This window comes from Salmo salar, chromosome 16 (genome assembly GCF_965601325.2).
Source record: "Salmo salar chromosome 16, fSalSal1, whole genome shotgun sequence".
Classification (NCBI taxonomy): Eukaryota; Metazoa; Chordata; class Actinopteri; order Salmoniformes; family Salmonidae; genus Salmo; species Salmo salar.
This window is the reverse complement of record NC_138306.1, coordinates 74,613,053-74,629,594: the sequence shown is the minus strand read 5'-3', so window position 1 is coordinate 74,629,594 and position 16,542 is coordinate 74,613,053. Positions and strand designations below refer to the sequence as shown.

The following is a 16,542-nucleotide window of genomic DNA, read 5'->3' as shown; positions in this document are numbered from 1 at the left end:
TACGCTCCTCCACTCCACTCTACTCATTCAACCCTCCTACAGACTTACCTCTACGCTCCTCCAGCTCCACTCTACTCATTCAACCCTCCTACAGACTTACCTCTACGCTCCTCCACTCTACTCTACTCATTCAACCCTCCTACAGACTTACCTCTACGCTCCTCCACCTCTACTCCATTCATCCCTCCTACAGACTTACCTCTACGCTCCTCCACTCCACTCTACTCATTCAACCCTCCTACAGACTTACCTCTACGCTCCTCCACCTCTACTCCATTCATCCCTCCTACAGACTTACCTCTACGCTCCTCCACTCCACTCTACTCATTCAACCCTCCTACAGACTTACCTCTACGCTCCTCCAGCTCCACTCTACTCATTCAACCCTCCTACAGACTTACCTCTACGCTCCTCCACCTCTACTCCATTCATCCCTCCTACAGACTTACCTCTACGCTCCTCCACCTCTACTCTACTCATTCAACCCTCCTACAGACTTACCTCTACGCTCCTCCAGCTCCACTCTACTCATTCAACCCTCCTACAGACTTACCTCTACGCTCCTCCAGCTCCACTCTACTCATTCAACCCTCCTACAGACTTACCTCTACGCTCCTCCAGCTCCACTCTACTCATTCAACCCTCCTACAGACTTACCTCTACGCTCCTCCAGCTCCACTCTACTCATTCAACCCTCCTACAGACTTACCTCTACGCTCCTCCAGCTCCACTCTACTCATTCAACCCTCCTACAGACTTACCTCTACGCTCCTCCACTCCACTCTACTCATTCAACCCTCCTACAGACTTACCTCTACGCTCCTCCAGCTCCACTCTACTCATTCAACCCTCCTACAGACTTACCTCTACGCTCCTCCACTCCACTCTACTCATTCAACCCTCCTACAGACTTACCTCTACGCTCCTCCACTCCACTCTACTCATTCAACCCTCCTACAGACTTACCTCTACGCTCCTCCCCTCCACTCTACTCATTCAACCCTCCTACAGACTTACCTCTACGCTCCTCCACTCTACTCTACTCATTCAACCCTCCTACAGACTTACCTCTACGCTCCTCCACTCTACTCTACTCATTCAACCCTCCTACAGACTTACCTCTACGCTCCTCCCCTCCACTCTACTCATTCAACCCTCCTACAGACTTACCTCTACGCTCCTCCACTCTACTCTACTCATTCAACCCTCCTACAGACTTACCTCTACGCTCCTCCAGCTCCACTCTACTCATTCAACCCTCCTACAGACTTACCTCTACGCTCCTCCACTCTACTCTACTCATTCAACCCTCCTACAGACTTACCTCTACGCTCCTCCAGCTCCACTCTACTCATTCAACCCTCCTACAGACTTAGCTCTACGCTCCTCCACTCTACTCTACTCATTCAACCTTCCTACAGACTTAGCTCTACGCTCCTCCACTCTACTCTACTCATTCAACCCTCCTACAGACTTACCTCTACGCTCCTCCACTCTACTCATTCAACCCTCCTACAGACTTACCTCTACGCTCCTCCACTCTACTCATTCAACCCTCCTACAGACTTACCTCTACGCTCCTCCACTCTACTCATTCAACCCTCCTACAGACTTACCTCTACGCTCCTCCACTCTACTCTACTCATTCAACCCTCCTACAGACTTACCTCTACGCTCCTCCAGCTCCACTCTACTCATTCAACCCTCCTACAGACTTACCTCTACGCTCCTCCAGCTCCACTCTACTCATTCAACCTTCCTACAGACTTAGCTCTACGCTCCTCCACTCTACTCTACTCATTCAACCCTCCTACAGACTTACCTCTACGCTCCTCCAGCTCCACTCTACTCATTCAACCCTCCTACAGACTTACCTCAACGCTCCTCCAGCTCCACTTTACACATTCAACTCTCCTACAGACTTACCTCTACGCTCCTCCACTCTACTCTACTCATTCAACCCTCCTACAGACTTACCTCTACGCTCCTCCACTCTACTCTACTCATTCAACCCTCCTACAGACTTACCTCTACGCTCCTCCACTCTACTCATTCAACCCTCCTACAGACTTACCTCTACGCTCCTCCACTCTACTCTACTCATTCAACCCTCCTACAGACTTACCTCTATGCTCCTCCACTCTACTCTACTCATTCAACCCTCCTACAGACTTACCTCTACGCTCCTCCAGCTCCACTCTACTCATTCAACCCTCCTACAGACTTACCTCTACGCTCCTCCACTCTACTCATTCAACCCTCCTACAGACTTACCTCTACGCTCCTCCACTCTACTCTACTCATTCAACCCTCCTACAGACTTACCTCTATGCTCCTCCACTCTACTCTACTCATTCAACCCTCCTACAGACTTACCTCTACGCTCCTCCAGCTCCACTCTACACATTCAGCCCTCCTACAGATTTACCTCTACGCTCCTCCAGCTCCACTCTACACATTCAACCCTCCTACAGACTTACCTCTACGCTCCTCCAGCTCTACTCTACTCCACCCTTCTCTACTCTCAACTTGACACCCCCCATCCTCAACTCACCCCTCCTACAGCCCCACCTTGTCAACCCCCCCCCCTCCACCACCCTCCAACATCAACACCCTGATGTCTCTTCTTCTCCCTGAAGTGTGTACCTTCATCCCACCTTGTGGATTTAAAAGGAATGGACTGGTGTGAGGAAAATCATATCAGATATTATTTTGACATGGTGAAAACTCAAGTCCATGATTAATCCAATGCTTTTACATCCATGAAGGGGACTGAGTGAGCAAGTCAAGTGCACACGGGGGCATAAGGCCAGTAGGGAATCATAACACACACACAGCCTATACTGATCTAGTAAGTAATGGGACGTAATAGTTTTGTGGTCCCTCTTAACACACCCACAAACTGCTCGATAGAGAAGTTTCCAAACGCTGTGAAACCTTGTGTGTTCTGAACACACCCCAGTAGTTGTTTCTGTTTTCTGTAGACACTTAATAAAGGACTGGTGAAGAAGTCTCCATCTGTTTTTTTTATTCTAGCTATGTGGCTACTACAAATACAGCCTAACTACTAGTCCTACTGAACTGTGTGTGATTGTCTGGGTGGGGTGTGTGTGTGTGTGTGTGTGTGTGGTGTGCGCGCACTCGCTCACTGATGGTATTGAAATCATAACAAAAGGTTGTGATTTTAGGTGCGCTCTGTTTCAGACCTGGGATAAATATAGTTTTTAACTGCTTTGTGGAAAGTAAAAATCTTTCTTGGGGAACAAATAGCTACTTTGGAGGTGACTACAACTATTGGAATACAGATTCCAAAAACGGACCACTTATTAAACCCAAATAAAGACCTCAAAGTTACTATTCAAACTATTTGAGTACCTACTTGTGTAAACTATGTGAATATGGATCTGAGAAAGCAACTACTTCTATTTGTAATTTTTTTTTTGCAAATATTTGAATACAGATCTCAGGAAGTGAGACTTTTCTGAAACTATTGGATTGGCAGCCTTCAACTAATGGCAGGGCTGTATCTGGAACTGCATGCTGAAGATGGAAATAGAATGAATAGAGCCCACACTCCTATACTATTCCAATCTATCTGACAGCATATTGGATCTACACAATACATTTCTGTCAGAAACATTTTGTAAATGTCCATTCTCCTGAATGTCCATTGCCCCAGGTGTACATAATCAAGTCTAACCAATTACATTTTGTACAGAGAAGTATAAATAAATTGTGACGCTCAACTACTGTATGACTCTTCCTACATGCCACTGAAAAGATTGGAAGCTGTAATTCATTTTATGATACCTGAACATACTGCAGAGCAATTCAAAGCCATTTTTCAAACATTGTAAACAGCAAGTTGGATGCTTGGCCAAAACAACTTCTAAACACCCGCTATACCATCTTTAAAGGAACCGTTTACTCAGAATACAAACTAACATGATTTTCAACCTACCTTGTCTATAGTTGATTCAAGAAGGCAGTTTTGGGATATTTAGTTTCCTTTCAACACTTATTAGCCATATTTTGTTACTGTTAGCGTTCTCTGAACACTTAACATTAAACTGTGCTTGTGTAATAAAACAAATGACCTTTTGGAGCAACATTTTATTAGGATGTTTTGACATATTACTTTGGTAATCACATTTGAATTGGATAGCAATGAGCTGAGAGTTTTTGTAACTACTGTACACGAGGAATAGTGACTGTTCCTTATTCCTCTTATGGAATAACTCAATTTATTATGCAATTATAAAGCAATTTCCAAAGTCCTATGTATCAACAATATTGCTATTGTAATACTCACTAAGTTACTAGACACATATTTGTTAGTCATTTTGAAGCTGCAAAAGTGATCTAGTCTAATGTTGAGGGGATTCCATGTCCCTCATGTATGTAATTCTAGGCTATATTAAGATATCTAAGAGCCCTGCATACCATGTGTTTATGCTACAGTATGTAGTATATCTGAAGCATACCTGGATAGAATGGTATGTACAGCAATAGTTGCATAGGAGGACATTGACAAGAAACATGGGTAAACAGTATGTAAAAACAGTAACTAAACATTATTAAAGTGACCAGTGTGCATATGCACAGCCCGCAACCGCAGGGCTCTCCAGAGGGTGGTGCGGTCAGCCCAACGCATCAACCGGGAGCACACTGCCTGCCCTTCAGGACATTACAGCACACGGTGTCGCAGGAAGGCCAAGAAGATTATCAAAGGACCTCAGCCACCCGAGCCACAGCCTGTTCACCCCGCTATCATCCAGAAGGCGAGGTCAGTACAGGTGCATCAAAGCTGGGACCGATAGACAGAAGCTGTTTTTTAATCTCAAGGCCATCAGACTGTTAAATAGCCATCACTAGCTGGCCTCCACCCAGTACCCTGCCCTGAACTTAGTCACTGTCGCTAGGCGGCTACCATCCTGTTACTCTTCCCTGCAACTTAGAGGCTGCTGCCACATAGACATGGAACACTGGCCACTTTAATAATGTTTACATACTGTTTTACCCATTTCATATGTATATACTGTATTATAGTCAAGGTCTATCCTATTCAACTATTGCTGTACATATAATATTCCATCCACGTATTCTTCAGATATAATACATATTCTATCATATACTGTGCATAATGTCTATACATCCCATCACACACAAATATATATATATATATATAGTACCAGTCAAACGTTTGGACACACCTACTCCCAGGGTTTTTCTTCGAAGACATCAAAACTATGAAATAACACAAATGGAATCATGGAGTAACCAAAAAAGTGTTTAAACAAATCAAGATTTATTGTATATTTGAGATTCTTCAAAGTAGCCACTCTTTGTCTTCATGACAGCTTTGCACACGCTTAGCATTCTCTCAACCAGCTGCATGAGGTAGTCACCTGGAATGCATTTCAATTAACAGGTGTGCCTTGTTAGAAGTTATTTTGTGGAATTTCTTTCCTTCTTAATGCATTTGAGACAATCAATTGTGTTGTGACAAGGAAGGGATGGTATACTGAAGATAGCCCTATTTAGTAAAAGACCAAGTCCATATTATGGCAAGAACAGCTCAAATAAGCAAAGAGAAATGACAGTCCATCATTACTTTAAGACGAAGATCAGTCAATACAGAACATTTCAAGAACTTTGAACGTTTCTTCAAGTGGAGTTGCAAAAACCATCAAGCGTTATGATGAATCTGGCTCTCATGAGGACCGCCACAGGAAAGGAAGACCCAGAGTTACCTCTGCTGCAGAGGATAAGTTCATTAGAGTTACCAGCCTCAGAAATTGCAGCCCAAATAAATGCTTCACAGAGTTCAAGTAATAGACACATCTCAACAGCCACTGTTCAGAGGAGACTGCGTGAATCAGGACTTCATGGTCGAATTGCTGCAAAGAAACAACTACTAAAGGACACCAATAATAAGAATGGACGTGCTTGGGGCAAGAAACACAAGCAATAGACATTAGACCGGTGGAAATCTGTCCTTTGGTCTGATCAGTCCAAATATGAAAGTTTGGATCCAACCGTCGTGTCTTTGTGAGACGCAGAGTAGGTGAACGGATGATCTCCACATGTGTTGTTCCCACCGTGAAGCATGGAGGAGGAGGTGTGATGGTGTGGGGGTGCATTGCTGGTGACACTGTCAGTGATGTATTTAGAATTCAAGGCACACTTAACCAGCATTGCGACCACAGCATTCTGCAGCGATTCGCCATCCCATCTGGTTTGCGCTTAGTGGGACTATAATTTGTTTTTCAACAGGACAATGATCCAAAACACACCTCCAGGCTGTGTAAGGGCTATTTGACCAAGAAGGAGAGTGATGGAGAGATGCATCAGATGACCTGGCCTCCACAATCACCCGACCTCAACCCAATTGAGATGGTTTGGGGTGAGTTGGACCTCAGAGTGAAGGAAAAGCAGCCAACAAGTGCTCAGCATATGTGGAAACTCATTCAAGACTGTTGGAAAAGCATTCCAGGTGAAGCTGGTTGAGAGAATGCCAAGAGTGTGCAAAGCTGTCATCAAGGCAAAGGGTGGCTCCTTTGAAGAATCTCAAATATAAAATATATTTAGATTTGTTTAAAACTTTTTTGGTTACTACATGATTCCATATGTGTTATTTTGTAGTTTTGATGTCTTCACTATTATTCTACAATGTAGAAAATAGTAAAAATAAAGAAAAACCCTTGAATGAGTATGTGTGTCCAAACTTCTGACTGGTACTGTATATGTACACTACCATTGAAAAGTTCGGGGTCACTTTGAAAAAATGCTGAGAGACATAAAAATGTGGGAGACATAAGCCTATACACAATCTATATACACACGTGCCATTTACCACATACAGAAACTAAATGTTTTTACAATTTAATTATAGGTAACACCTTTTTCTTTTATACCAGGCTTTATCTAAATATTCCGCAAACGAAAATACACAATGGACAAAAACACATTTCAGTTTCTCCTCATGGCTCAGCCACATAATGCCAGGGTATATCTGGTGGTCTGTCTCCTCATGGCTCAGCCACATAATGCCAGGGTATATCTGGTGTGCTTTCTGGAATAAGAGCAAGCGTATATCGTGGTAGAAATGGCAATAGAGGATAAAATGAGTTTCATTCTCTATTTCTTCGAGGTCACAATAGTTGCATAGTGTTTCCTCTTCCATTTCACCACAATACCGACCTGTTTCAAAACACAGAGGCAATATCCCTGATCTTACCTATATTTCTTATTTCCATTCTTTTACTTTTAGATTTCTGTGTTTTGTTCTTTATTGTTAGATCTCACTGCACTGTTGGAGATAGGGACACCAGCATTTCGCCACACACGCAATAACATCTGCTAAATATGTGTATGCAACCGATAAAATTTGATTTGATTTATGATCATATATTTAGACTAATTCAAACTGTTGTTGTTTTGATCTCTTCATCAAATATTTGGCAGCCGTCAATAAAACATGTTTTTGCTTGCATATATTAAAATGGGCTACCTTAAAATATTATTTGTATTCTGAGAGGTAGCCCTATTCAAAATACTTTCAAATATTATTTATTTTTCTGAGACCTGTATTTGAATATCAAAGAAAATATACTGAACAAAAATATAAACTCAACATGCATCAATTTCTAAGATTTTACTGAGTTACAGTTAATACAAGGAAATCAATCAATAGAAATAAATAAACGAGGCCCTAATCTATGGATTTCACATGACTTGGCAAGGGTGCAGCCATGGGTGGGCCTGCGAGGGGATAGACCCACTCACTTGGGAGCCAGGCCCACCCATTGGGGAGCCAGGCCCAACCAATCAGAATTAGTTTTTCCACACAAAAGGGCTTTATTACAGACAGAAATACTCCTCAGCACCCCCACAGACGATCCCGCAGGTGAAGTAGCCGGATGTGGAGGTCCTGGGCTGGGGTGTTTACACGTGGTCTGCGGTTGTGAGGCCGGTTGGACAAACTGCAAAATTCCCTAAATGACGTTGGAGGCGACTTATGGTAGAGAAATGAACATTCAATTCTCTGGTGGACATTCCTGCAGTCAGCATGCCAATTGCACGCTCCCTCAAAACTTGATACATCTGTGGTGTTGTGTGACAAAACTGCACATTTAAGAGTGGCCTTTTTGCACATGCTGTTTAATCAGCTTCTTGATATGCCACACCTGTCAGGTGTATGGATTATCTCGGCAAAGAATAAAATATTAGAGAAATAAGCTTTTTGTGCATATGGAACATTTCTGGGATCTTTTATGAAACACTGCAAATGTAACCGAAGTGAAATGGCTAGTTAGTTAGCGGTGGTGCGCGGTAATAGCGTTTCAATCGGTGACGTCACTCGCTCTGAGACTTGAAGTAGGGTTTCCCCTTGCGTTGCAAGAGCCGCGGCTTTTGTGGCGCGATGGGTAACGATGCTTCGTGGGGTGTCAGTTGTTGATGTGTGCAAGGGTTCCTGGTTCGAGCCCGGGTTGGGGCGAAGAGAGGGACCTACACTGTTACACACTTGAAACATATTATATCATATTTTTGTTCAGTATAGTTAGCTTTTAGTTGAAACTCTATATAAACTATATTAGACTACCTTGAGTATTTGAAACGTTTTTATTTTCTACTAAACTACAGAATACAACTATTTTCGGCCCAGGCCTGCTCTGTTTATCTTTATAAATGTTGTTGGCACTTTAGATATAAATGAATAGTAATAACAAACCTGCGTTTAACTCAGATGTAGTCTTTAGATTGGATATGTGTATTTCGATGCTCTAAAGCTCTTGTAGGAAATTGCCAGAAAAATGCAAAGAATATTTTCAAAATCAATGTACAGAGAAATGCCACCACCACACTGTTTTAAAAACCCGCTCACCCGGCGCGCCGGCGTGGAAACTAAATCGAGCGTACCGTTCTGTCTGGGCTTGGTCTGTGGTTCGTTCCGTTTCCGCCCTGTCATCCTGGCTTTTCTCCGGTCCTCGGGGCCCAATTCCAGAAGAGGACAGCTAACCAAATGAAAACAGCACTAGAATAACCGACTACAGTTTATTAGCTAAAATCTGAAGTAAATCACAGCGCCAGATCGGTGTACCGCGGAGACAAAGATAGGAGGAGGGGCGGGGTTTCAGGAGTTTTACATGAGACGAGATATTGCTTCCTAGTTAAGCTTACTGGTGAGTAAAAGGCGCACATTACAACATGGCTAGGCTATCCAGCTATCTGCTTAAACTAGCCGTACTATCGGACTTCTGTTGGTTAGCTACTGATAATCACTAGTGAACGTAACATAATATTGTTTTTCACATGGTTATAAACCTTTTACTAGAGTGGATATAGTGCACCCATTCTCATAGGCCTAGCTGTGAAACTATTTTTATAGTGGACATACACCCACCTATCTATCATAGCCTGGCTGTAACCCTATCATTAAAGGCCTAGTGGACATATTACACCCAGCCTCCCATCCACATAGCTACTTTTATAGTGGAGATATCACACCAACCTATTATATAGCCTGGCTATAAACATTATATTATTATAGTGGAGATATCACATCCACCTATTATATAGCCTGGCTATGAACATATTATTATTATAGTGGAGATATCACATCCACCTATTATATAGCCTGGCTATAAACATATTATTATATTATTATAGTGGAGATATCACATCCACCTATTATATAGCCTGGCTATGAACATTATATTATTATAGTGGAGATATCACATCCACCTATTATATAGCCTGGCTATAAACATATTATTATATTATTATAGTGGAGATATCACATCCACCTATTATATAGCCTGGCTATAAACATTATATTATTATAGTGGAGATATCACATCCACCTATTATATAGCCTGGCTATAAACATATTATTATATTATTATAGTGGAGATATCACATCCACCTATTATATAGCCTGGCTATAAACATATTATTATATTATTATAGTGGAGATATCACATCCACCTATTATATAGCCTGGCTATAAACATTATATTATTATATTATTATAGTGGAGATATCACATCCACCTATTATATAGCCTGGCTATAAACATATTATTATTATAGTGGAGATATCACATCCACCTATTATATAGCCTGGCTATAAACATATTATTATATTATTATAGTGGAGATATCACATCCACCTATTATATAGCCTGGCTATAAACATTATATTATTATATTATTATAGTGGAGATATCACATCCACCTATTATATAGCCTGGCTATAAACATATTATTATTATAGTGGAGATATCACATCCACCTATTATATAGCCTGGCTATAAACATTATATTATTATAGTGGAGATATCACATCCACCTATTATATAGCCTGGCTATAAACATTATATTATTATAGTGGAGATATCACATCCACCTATTATATAGCCTGGCTATAAACATATTATTATATTATTATAGTGGAGATATCACATCCACCTATTATATAGCCTGGCTATAAACATTATATTATTATAGTGGAGATATCACATCCACCTATTATATAGCCTGGCTATAAACATTATATTATTATAGTGGAGATATCACATCCACCTATTATATAGCCTGGCTATAAACATATTATTATATTATTATAGTGGAGATATCACATCCACCTATTATATAGCCTGGCTATAAACATATTATTATATTATTATAGTGGAGATATCACATCCACCTATTATATAGCCTGGCTATAAACATATTATTATTATAGTGGAGATATCACATCCACCTATTATATAGCCTGGATATAAACATATTATTATATTATTATAGTGGAGATATCACATCCACCTATTATATAGCCTGGCTATAAACATATTATTATTATAGTGGAGATATCACATCCACCTATTATATAGCCTGGCTATAAACATTATATTATTATAGTGGAGATATCACATCCACCTATTATATAGCCTGGCTATAAACATATTATTATTATAGTGGAGATATCACATCCACCTATTATATAGCCTGGCTATAAACATATTATTATATTATTATAGTGGAGATATCACATCCACCTATTATATAGCCTGGCTATAAACATATTATTATATTATTATAGTGGAGATATCACATCCACCTATTATATAGCCTGGCTATAAACATATTATTATATTATTATAGTGGAGATATCACATCCACCTATTATATAGCCTGGCTATAAACATATTATTATTATAGTGGAGATATCACATCCACCTATTATATAGCCTGGCTATAAACATTATATTATTATATTATTATAGTGGAGATATCACATCCACCTATTATATAGCCTGGCTATAAACATATTATTATATTATTATAGTGGAGATATCACATCCACCTATTATATAGCCTGGATATAAACATATTATTATATTATTATAGTGGAGATATCACATCCACCTATTATATAGCCTGGCTATAAACATATTATTATTATAGTGGAGATATCACATCCACCTATTATATAGCCTGGCTATAAACATATTATTATTATAGTGGAGATATCACATCCACCTATTATATAGCCTGGCTATAAACATGATATTATTATAGTGGAGATATCACATCCACCTATTATATAGCCTGGCTATAAACATATTATTATTATAGTGGAGATATCACATCCACCTATTATATAGCCTGGCTATAAACATATTATTATATTATTATAGTGGAGATATCACATCCACCTATTATATAGCCTGGCTATAAACATTATATTATTATAGTGGAGATATCACATCCACCTATTATATAGCCTGGCTATAAACATTATATTATTATAGTGGAGATATCACATCCACCTATTATATAGCCTGGCTATAAACATATTATTATATTATTATAGTGGAGATATCACATCCACCTATTATATAGCCTGGCTATAAACATTATATTATTATAGTGGAGATATCACATCCACCTATTATATAGCCTGGCTATAAACATATTATTATATTATTATAGTGGAGATATCACATCCACCTATTATATAGCCTGGCTATAAACATATTATTATATTATTATAGTGGAGATATCACATCCACCTATTATATAGCCTGGCTATAAACATATTATTATTATAGTGGAGATATCACATCCACCTATTATATAGCCTGGCTATAAACATTATATTATTATAGTGGAGATATCACATCCACCTATTATATAGCCTGGCTATGAACATATTATTATATTATTATAGTGGAGATATCACATCCACCTATTATATAGCCTGGCTATAAACATTATATTATTATAGTGGAGATATCACATCCACCTATTATATAGCCTGGCTATAAACATATTATTATATTATTATAGTGGAGATATCACATCCACCTATTATATAGCCTGGCTATAAACATATTATTATTATAGTGGAGATATCACATCCACCTATTATATAGCCTGGCTATAAACATATTATTATATTATTATAGTGGAGATATCACATCCACCTATTATATAGCCTGGCTATAAACATTATATTATTATAGTGGAGATATCACATCCACCTATTATATAGCCTGGCTATAAACATATTATTATATTATTATAGTGGAGATATCACATCCACCTATTATATAGCCTGGCTATAAACATATTATTATATTATTATAGTGGAGATATCACATCCACCTATTATATAGCCTGGATATAAACATTATATTATTATATTATTATAGTGGAGATATCACATCCACCTATTATATAGCCTGGCTATAAACATATTATTATATTATTATAGTGGAGATATCACATCCACCTATTATATAGCCTGGCTATAAACATTATATTATTATAGTGGAGATATCACATCCACCTATTATATAGCCTGGCTATAAACATATTATTATATTATTATAGTGGAGATATCACATCCACCTATTATATAGCCTGGCTATAAACATATTATTATATTATTATAGTGGAGATATCACATCCACCTATTATATAGCCTGGATATAAACATATTATTATATTATTATAGTGGAGATATCACATCCACCTATTATATAGCCTGGCTATAAACATTATATTATTATATTATTATAGTGGAGATATCACATCCACCTATTATATAGCCTGGCTATAAACATATTATTATTATAGTGGAGATATCACATCCACCTATTATATAGCCTGGCTATAAACATATTATTATTATAGTGGAGATATCACATCCACCTATTATATAGCCTGGCTATAAACATATTATTATATTATTATAGTGGAGATATCACATCCACCTATTATATAGCCTGGCTATATACATATTATTATATTATTATAGTGGAGAAATCACATCCACCTATTATATAGCCTGGCTATAAACATATTATTATATTATTATAGTGGAGATATCACATCCACCTATTATATAGCCTGGCTATAAACATATTATTATTATAGTGGAGATATCACATCCACCTATTATATAGCCTGGATATAAACATATTATTATTATAGTGGAGATATCACATCCACCTATTATATAGCCTGGCTATAAACATATTATTATATTATTATAGTGGAGATATCACATCCACCTATTATATAGCCTGGCTATAAACATATTATTATATTATTATAGTGGAGATATCACATCCACCTATTATATAGCCTGGCTATATACATATTATTATATTATTATAGTGGAGATATCACATCCACCTATTATATAGCCTGGATATAAACATTATATTATTATATTATTATAGTGGAGATATCACATCCACCTATTATATAGCCTGGCTATAAACATATTATTATATTATTATAGTGGAGATATCACATCCACCTATTATATAGCCTGGCTATGAACATATTATTATTATAGTGGAGATATCACATCCACCTATTATATAGCCTGGCTATAAACATATTATTATATTATTATAGTGGAGATATCACATCCACCTATTATATAGCCTGGCTATAAACATATTATTATTATAGTGGAGATATCACATCCACCTATTATATAGCCTGGATATAAACATATTATTATTATAGTGGAGATATCACATCCACCTATTATATAGCCTGGCTATAAACATATTATTATATTATTATAGTGGAGATATCACATCCACCTATTATATAGCCTGGCTATAAACATATTATTATATTATTATAGTGGAGATATCACATCCACCTATTATATAGCCTGGCTATGAACATATTATTATTATAGTGGAGATATCACATCCACCTATTATATAGCCTGGCTATAAACATATTATTATATTATTATAGTGGAGATATCACATCCACCTATTATATAGCCTGGCTATAAACATTATATTATTATAGTGGAGATATCACATCCACCTATTATATAGCCTGGCTATGAACATATTATTATTATAGTGGAGATATCACATCCACCTATTATATAGCCTGGCTATAAACATATTATTATATTATTATAGTGGAGATATCACATCCACCTATTATATAGCCTGGCTATAAACATTATATTATTATAGTGGAGATATCACATCCACCTATTATATAGCCTGGCTATAAACATTATATTATTATAGTGGAGATATCACATCCACCTATTATATAGCCTGGCTATAAACATATTATTATATTATTATAGTGGAGATATCACATCCACCTATTATATAGCCTGGCTATAAACATATTATTATTATAGTGGAGATATCACATCCACCTATTATATAGCCTGGCTATGAACATTATATTATTATAGTGGAGATATCACATCCACCTATTATATAGCCTGGCTATGAACATATTATTATATTATTATAGTGGAGATATCACATCCACCTATTATATAGCCTGGCTATGAACATATTATTATATTATTATAGTGGAGATATCACATCCACCTATTATATAGCCTGGCTATAAACATATTATTATATTATTATAGTGGAGATATCACATCCACCTATTATATAGCCTGGCTATAAACATATTATTATATTATTATAGTGGAGATATCACATCCACCTATTATATAGCCTGGCTATAAACATATTATTATTATAGTGGAGATATCACATCCACCTATTATATAGCCTGGCTATAAACATATTATTATATTATTATAGTGGAGATATCACATCCACCTATTATATAGCCTGGATATAAACATATTATTATATTATTATAGTGGAGATATCACATCCACCTATTATATAGCCTGGCTATAAACATATTATTATAGTGGAGATATCACATCCACCTGTTATATAGCCTGGATATAAACATATTATTATATTATTATAGTGGAGATATCACATCCACCTATTATATACTGTCTGTGTGCATCACATGTAGCCTACCACTGTCTGTGTACATCACATGTAGCCTACCACTGTCTGTGTGCATCACATGTAGCCTACCACTGTCTGTGTGCATCACATGTAGCCTACCACTGTCTGTGTGCATCACATGTAGCCTACCACTGTCTGTGTGCATCACATGTAGCCTACCACTGTCTGTGTGCATCACATGTGGCCTACCACTGTCTGTGTGCATCACATGTAGCCTACCACTGTCTGTGTGCATCACATGTAGCCTACCACTGTCTGTGTGCATCACATGTAGCCTGCCACTGTCTGTGTGCATCACATGTAGCCTACCACTGTCTGTGTGCATCACATGTAACCTGCCACTGTCTGTGTGCATCACATGTAGCCTACCACTGTCTGTGTACATCACATGTAGCCTACCACTGTCTGTGTGCATCACATGTAGCCTACCACTGTCTGTGTGCATCACATGTAGCCTACCACTGTCTGTGTGCATCACATGTAGCCTACCACTGTCTGTGTGCATCACATGTAGCCTACCACTGTCTGTGTGCATCACATGTGGCCTACCACTGTCTGTGTGCATCACATGTAGCCTACCACTGTCTGTGTGCATCACATGTAGCCTACCACTGTCTGTGTGCATCACATGTAGCCTGCCACTGTCTGTGTGCATCACATGTAGCCTACCACTGTCTGTGTGCATCACATGTAACCTGCCACTGTCTGTGTGCATCACATGTAGCCTGCCACTGTCTGTGTGCATCACATGTAGCCTGCCACTGTCTGTGTACATCACATTTAGCTTACCATTGTAAGTGGAATTCTGACATGTGTTCTGAGGTGTGATGTGTGCTGGAATGAATGAATACAAGATGAATGGATTGTCTACTCTGAGTCGCATGGCATGGAGGTGTCTGTGTGTGTGTCCTGTGCAGTCAGCTATTTCCTTTTATAGACGTTGAACACAAAAGGCTGTTTCACTCTACTTCCTGTAAACAACGTCGACTATGTTTGCTTCCTGCTTCTGTCTGATTCGTCAGTTTGGCTGTGTGATCCTCGGGGCCTCTAGAAGTTCCAGGATGAGGAAGTGGGTTTCCCCTAGAAACAAAGAGGAGAGAGTAGAATGTAACGGAGAGAGCAGAATGTAACGGAGAGAGCAGAATGTAACGGAGAGAGCAGAATGTAACGGAGAGAGCAGAATGTAACGG

At 38.3% G+C, this 16,542-nt stretch overlaps 1 protein-coding gene across 2 annotated transcripts in view; it reads left to right on the top strand.

Annotated features, from left to right (window-relative positions):
* The first annotated feature begins 8,917 nt into the window (after positions 1-8,917).
* LOC106595470 (serine/threonine-protein kinase PAK 2) overlaps positions 8,918-16,542 on the top strand; it is a 28,765-nt gene continuing 21,140 nt past the window's right edge. For both annotated transcript variants that reach the window (XM_082962911.1, XM_082962912.1), the window contains exon 1: positions 8,918-9,185. The gene's annotated coding sequence lies outside the window, so the exon portion shown is untranslated. The remainder of the gene's footprint in view (positions 9,186-16,542) is intronic.